The sequence below is a fragment of the Dipodomys merriami genome, unplaced genomic scaffold (assembly GCF_024711535.1).
Source record: "Dipodomys merriami isolate MVZ:Mamm:240054 unplaced genomic scaffold, mDipMer1.0.p SCAF_16, whole genome shotgun sequence".
Taxonomy (NCBI): Eukaryota; Metazoa; Chordata; class Mammalia; order Rodentia; family Heteromyidae; genus Dipodomys; species Dipodomys merriami.
Genome location: NW_027202937.1, coordinates 14,632,273 through 14,638,905, shown reverse-complemented (window position 1 = coordinate 14,638,905; position 6,633 = coordinate 14,632,273). Strand labels below are relative to the sequence as shown.

Here is a 6,633-nt window from a genome sequence, read left to right as displayed (position 1 = left end):
ACCCCACTTCATAAAGTGGTTTTACAAATCACAGCAGGAGATTTTAGAGTAGTTTGGTTTACAGTGTGTGGATTCTTTGCTTACTTGAAGGATAGATGCATACAAGATCATACAGATGATCCCAGGGAAGGAAAACTACAATCAAATCTACCAATGACATGTGCTGGTGGCTCATGCCTGTAATCCTAGCTACTGTAGAGGTTGAGATCTGAGGATTGTAGTACAAAGCCAGCCTAGGCAAAAAAAAGTCCCCATGAGACCCATATCTCCAATTAACCACTCTAAAGCCTGAAGTAGTGTTGTTACTCAATTGGTAGAGTACCAAGTTTGAACACAACAGCCTCAGTGACACACCCAGGACCTGAGTTCAAGCAACACACATGATAAAAAAAGACAAGAGAAGAAAAATATCCACCATAGTGATTGTATGTATTGGTTATGAGAAGTGAAAGGTATACAGATTGGAACTTGACTGCATATATTTATTGCTTTTGCTTACCTCTTGTGGAAAAAGAACATGATCATTGAAAATTTGGACATGAGGAATAGAAAGAAGGAAAAAACAGGTGGATGCATGTAATCTATGTCTAAATTGTAGTCATCAAGATGCCCAGGTCACATGAATCAAGAAAGGAAGAAAGTGCTGGACACTGGTACCTCATGCCTGTAATTCTAGCTACTCAGGAGATTAAGATCTGAGGATCACAGTTCAGACCAATGAAGGCAGGAAAGTCCATGGGACACTTATTTCCAATAAACCACCAAAAATAAAAAAGGTGGAAGTGGATCTGTATTTCAAGTGGTAGAGTGATAGCCTTGAGCTAAAGAGTTCAAAGACAGAGTTCAACCCTCAGGACTGGCAGATAGACAGACATACAGACAGAGTGAAAGAGAAAGAGAGGAAGCAAGGGAAGAAGGAAGGAAGGAAGGAAGGAAGGAAGGAAGGAAGGAAGGAAGGAAGGAAGGAAGGAAGGATGGAAGGAAGGAAGGAAGGGAGGGGGGGACGAAGGGAGGGAAGAAAAGGAGGAAAGTTTGGAGGGAAAGAAAAAAGAAAGAAAAGAAGGAAAAGAGGAAATAAGGGAGGGAGGAAATGAGGAAAGAAAGGAGCTTAGACATCTTCCAGGAAATGGAATTTAAATACTTCATAAACCATTCCTTTACTTTGTAAACAGGGATAATCAATAGACCTGAACTATGTCATCTTCACTTGGTTGTACTCTCAAAAGACTTTTCCTGATCCTGTATATGAAATCAGATGATTTGGAGTAACCTCATTCAAAGGATAATCTTCTATATGCTTACTGGACCTGGAATTTTAGGAAACATCCTTGTACTTGTGAAACATGTATATACTGTCGTTATGGGTCCTGAAAAAAAGAAACCCATATGCATTATTCACATTCACCTGGTTTTTTCAAATATAATCATTATTTGTAGCATAGGGGCCAGAGGAATATTAGCCACAGATCTTTGTACCATAAACTTCCTAGGTGATGTTGGTTACAAAACTGTGATTTATATGGAAAAACTAGCTCGAGGCCTTTCCGTCTGCACCACATGTCTCCTCACCATGGTCCAGGCCATTACTCTCAGTCCAAGAACCACTCAGTGGAGAAAGCTCAAACCACAGACTGCATGGCAAGTTCTCCCCTATCTTCTCATCTTTTGGGTCTGGAACTCTCTGATAAGCTCCTATTTGTTCCTCTACATGACATCACTCAATAGCATGAACAGCTCCAGAATTGAAATACATGTTAGGTATTGTCATATGCATCAATCTAAGCATGGGGTTAGGTTGCTTTTCCTCTTCCTCATGACTCTCCAGGATGTGATCTTTCAGAGTCTAATGGGCTGGAACAGTGGGTACATGGCTTTCCATCTGTATAAACATCACAAGCGAGTCCTCTACCTTCATAACTCCAGGTTCACACACAATTCCAGCCCAGAAATCAGAGCCACTCTAAGTACTCTCATTCTCTTGACCTATTTTCTTTTTTTTTATTTGGCAGATTTCATTTCCACAATTTATATAGGTTCTATCATGACACATGACTGCACAGTACTAAATACCAAGGTATTTCTAGTCCTTGGGTATGCTGGTCTCAGCCCCTTCATCTTGATCATCAGGGATGCACAGGCTGCTAAATACTGGACTGTTCACTGAGAAGTACAAAAATTACATTACATTGATTCCTCAATGAGCCAGATGTGTAAATTTCTTTATGCTACCATTCTATGAAATCATGACAATAAGACTATATTTTCATAGATTTATTTTATTTTTAAGATGTCTAGATCTTGAAAAATCTAAGGTTGATTCAAAGATTCTAGAATCTTGGCCAGACAGATTCTTATTTTCTTCCTATTCCCATCCTGTAGTTTCTTGCCTGGGAAGAAAATACTTCTAGTCCTTCAAATACAGAGTGTATTTTCCCTCAAACCCCAACTTTTGATGAACTAATCCCTTGTATTAATGTTAGACCAAATAAACTTTAGTGCTCACAATCTTCAGGAAGTTATTTAGTACCTTGTAAGTATGTACCAGTAGCTTTCTAAGGAACAAAAGAAAAATGAAGAATCAAGACGTCTCACTGAGCTCTGTATAGAAAATCTGAAGATGTTTGGTTTCAAAAGCATTAAAGAAATTGATCCTGAGAAGCACTGTATGCCAATTAGAAACACATCCAAGACCATAATGGTCAGAAAATACCTAGGAATACACACAGGAAGAAAGTATTCTTTTACAAAGGATGCTATCCTGGCTTTGAAAACAATGCTCCAGATGGTGCTCCAATGTATAGCTGGGTCATCGCTGGCACTGATATCTCTACTATAAATTTCACAGGCCAAGAGACTGCACCTTTGGAGAACACAGCTTCTACTTCAAGTCACTCATGATATGGCCTGCACAGGAACAACTCCAAGTCTTTGCTCCAGTCACAATCCTGAGTATTCATCCCCTCATGGATGCAAATGTGGGCTGGATTCATGGCACATAAGGACCACCACTCCCAAAGGCAGGAGTGTGTTGTGATTGCTGAAACCAAGGTGAACATTTCTCTGACTTTCAAAGAAGACCAGGGAAAGGGGAAGTTCAGGAAACTTCCACTGCCTGAGGCATCTACAGAAGGAATCCATGCTCTGGGCAGACCACAGTCCACTGCAGCTCAGTTTCATCTAGAAGGTGCACAAAATCTTTTCAGCTGTTTTATTAAAGCTTTGTGCTGGCTCTAGATCTTACTTAGCAAAGATTTCTTGAAGCAGAAAAAAGGTTTCTGTGAGCAAAGAGGAAGTGGTCTTACTCTGCATTTTCTGAGACTAGGTGGTGTAGAAAGCAGTTGATGGAATGGAAGCCAGAACTCTCTTTGTTCCAAAGTCATGTCCTGAGCTTCTGACTTGGGAAACTTTCCAGAGGAAGCAACAGCCATAGGACCAGCACTAGTCTCTGGAAATCTAAATGTCTTTGTAAGAAATTGTGTGGGTAGGCAATATGTGTGAAAATAAGAGAGTAAGCAAAATTAGCTGACCTTTCTATCCAACACTGTTTATGTTCCTTGATTTTTATTCATCTTGCAATTACAAAAATTAAAAGCAGATCTGGGCAATGGTGTCTCATGCCTATATACCTAGCACTTTACAATGCGAAGATTTTAAGATTGCAGATTGAAACCAACCCTAGGGGAAAAAGTCTTTCAGACTATTTCCAACTAACCAGCAAAAATGCTGGACTGGAACCTGACTCAAGTGGTAAAGTGCCAGCTCTGAGAAAAAAGTCACTGATAAAGAGCTTACAACCCTCAGTTCAAACCTGATACAACAATCAACCAATAAATTAATTGACTTAAGTATAATTAACCTTAACTTTAGGCATATCCAATTAAATGATGTTTTGATACATAAGTGTACCATAAAAGTTTCCTATCATTTTCTGATATAATAGAGATCTCAAAATGTTTTATGCATGCACATGTACATAGACACACATTTATAGAACTTATACTGCATTATATAAAAATAAAGTCTAGGCCGGGTGCTGGTGGCTCACGCCTGTAATCCTAGCTACTCAGGAGGCTGTGATCTGAGGATCACGGTTCAAAGCCAGCCCGGGCAGGAGAGACCTTGAGACTCCTATCTCCAGTAAACCACCAGAAAACCGGAATTGGCGCTGTAGCTCACGTGGTAGAGTGCTCGCCTTGAACTGAAAAGCTGAGGGACAGCGCCCAGGCCCAGAGTTCAAGCCCCACGACCGACCCAAAAATAAATAAATAAATAAATAAAATAAAATAAAAATAAAGTCTAAAATAGGAAAGCAAACTATAACATTGGAAAGTTGGGATTGTTCATACGTCACTATGGGAAAACAAATTTGTAAACAAAGTTGTCAGTTACTTTTAAACATTTCCTATGCTTTTCGGGGTGGGTGGTGTAGAGAGAGAAACAGGGAATAAGAGATAGAGAGGGAGAAACAAAAATTACATAATGCACTGTATATACAAATGCAGCTGGGTGCTGGACGCTCACATTTGTAATCCTTGCTACTCAGAAGGCTGAGATCTGAATATGGTGCTTTGAAGCCAATCAAAAACAGAAAAGTTGCCATGAGAGTATTCTCTCTAATTAGCCAATCAAAGACCGGAAGTACTGCCCTGGCTCAAAGTGGTAAAGAGCTAGAAAGAGCTCAGGGACAGAGCCCAGGCCCAGCACCCCAACCCAAAGTATATAAACTAAGAATTTCTATTTTTTTTACTTTATCAAGATGCTAAAAATAATCAAGGCTTATTTAAGAGTTACATCTTCATTTTTAAAATGTCTGGTACTAGGCAGTCTAGACTAGTTCAGAGTTTTCAGCAAGTTGAAAATACAGATTATTCCCAGGTTTTTAGCTTCTAATTCCAATGGGACTTTGGCTTCTTGTTTTCATGGAGGGAAAGTGCTGAAGATAACTTTCTTGCCAGAAATCAGTGTTATTTTTTACAAAAGCGTTTGAATCAAACAGGAACATCCAAGTATTGTCTATCTTGTTTTTTTTTCAAATAGATTTGAAATATCTCCTTAATTTAGTTACTAGTACTCACGTAGTTTGTGCCAGGGGATACCCAAGAAACAATGATCAAAGTACAAAATAGTGATGTAGAGTATCAGGAAATACCGTATCTCTACTGGAAAAAATGGAGATGGTCAGTGAGAGACACTAGTTCACTGGAGTACAATGGATGTGGTTCACAGTTTCTTGGTGTTATTGTTTCCAAAGATCTAAGGAACTTGTAACATATATAAACATTGTGAGTCAATTCAAAATACATTGAAGACTGAATTATGGTCAGCAAATGCATAGGAAAGCAGAGGGAAAGATTCTCCTTCCAAGAATACTTTTGGATTCAAAAAGGATGCTCCTTTCCAGGCTCAAACTCACACCCTATGACATATACTTTGTGTAAGTACTGCAAACAACTTCTTTTCTGACCTCCATTTCTGGTTAAGTTCATTGCATGGCCTATCAAAAACATACAAAAGGTTTTGCTTCAATCCAAGGGGCCTGGGAATTCCCGGTGCATTCTCCAAATCCATATTACATGTCTCTTTGATATGTCAAATGTGGTCTGGGTTCAGCTGTGGGCTGCACTGGAACGACTAGTACTGAAGGTAAAGACAATACTCTGCTTGCCGAAACTGTGATAGACACTCCCTTCCGAAATGACCAGAAAACCTGTGGGCTCCCATGGAACTCCACTGACTCAGGCACCTTGGAGAAGATTCCCAGTGGTGACCTTGTGGGTGGACAGACATCTGTTGTCTGAGTAGATAACAATTTTCCTTTCTTCTCTTCCTGGTGATTTTATTTGTTGGTTTGTTTATATTGGGAACGGGATGTACAGAAAGATTATAGTTACATAAGTGAAGTAATGAGTATGTTTCTTTTTGAACAGGGTCACTTGGTCTCTCCCTTTCTCCAATTTTTCCCTTCCCACCTCCCTTTACCCACAAGTTCTATAGTTCATTTTCAACAGTGTCTAGTGTGTATCAAGCCGCATTTGTTCACCCTTTGTTCCACCATTTCTGTGCTCCACCTTACCTTCCCCAAAGTTATTTTGCTTTATTCTTTTCTCCTTTGGCGCTGTTTTTTTTTTTTTTTTTTAATTTCTGTACCTTTTGTCTTATAGGTAAGTTTTTCCTGGTGATTTTTTTTCCGTGCCTCAGTAAGATTCTTGTTGTAGAAAGCCTATTGGACGTCATCTTGGGAGGAACTCCAAGCCCCTTCAGGTGTTTACTAAAGCCACTGCTGCCAGCTTGCTCACATTCTCCCCCTGTCCCAATACATATGCTAGAAAAATAAAGAGGAGGTATTGAAGGGAGTGGTGCTGCATTTTCTATGACTAAGTTATCTACCAAGTAATGAATACACTGAGGGCTAACAAACTCTTTGTCTTGAATTGAAATTTCTAGGGAACACAACTGCAAAGGGGTATGAAATGGGTCTCTGAAACTCTGGAAGTTTCTAGGTTAAAATTAAACTAGGGTATTATTTTGGTGGTGGTGGTGATGGTGGTGTGAGTGGTGTGTCTGCACATGTATGAATATGTTTGTCTCTGTGTGTGCTTACATGGTCTATAACTTAAAAATGTTTTCTGCCAG

General features: G+C 39.5%; 1 pseudogene; it reads left to right on the top strand.

Annotated features, from left to right (window-relative positions):
• Window positions 1-1,194: 1,194 nt before the first annotated feature.
• Window positions 1,195-2,164, top strand: LOC138827683 (vomeronasal type-1 receptor 40-like; annotated as a pseudogene).
• The last annotated feature ends 4,469 nt before the right edge of the window (window positions 2,165-6,633 follow it).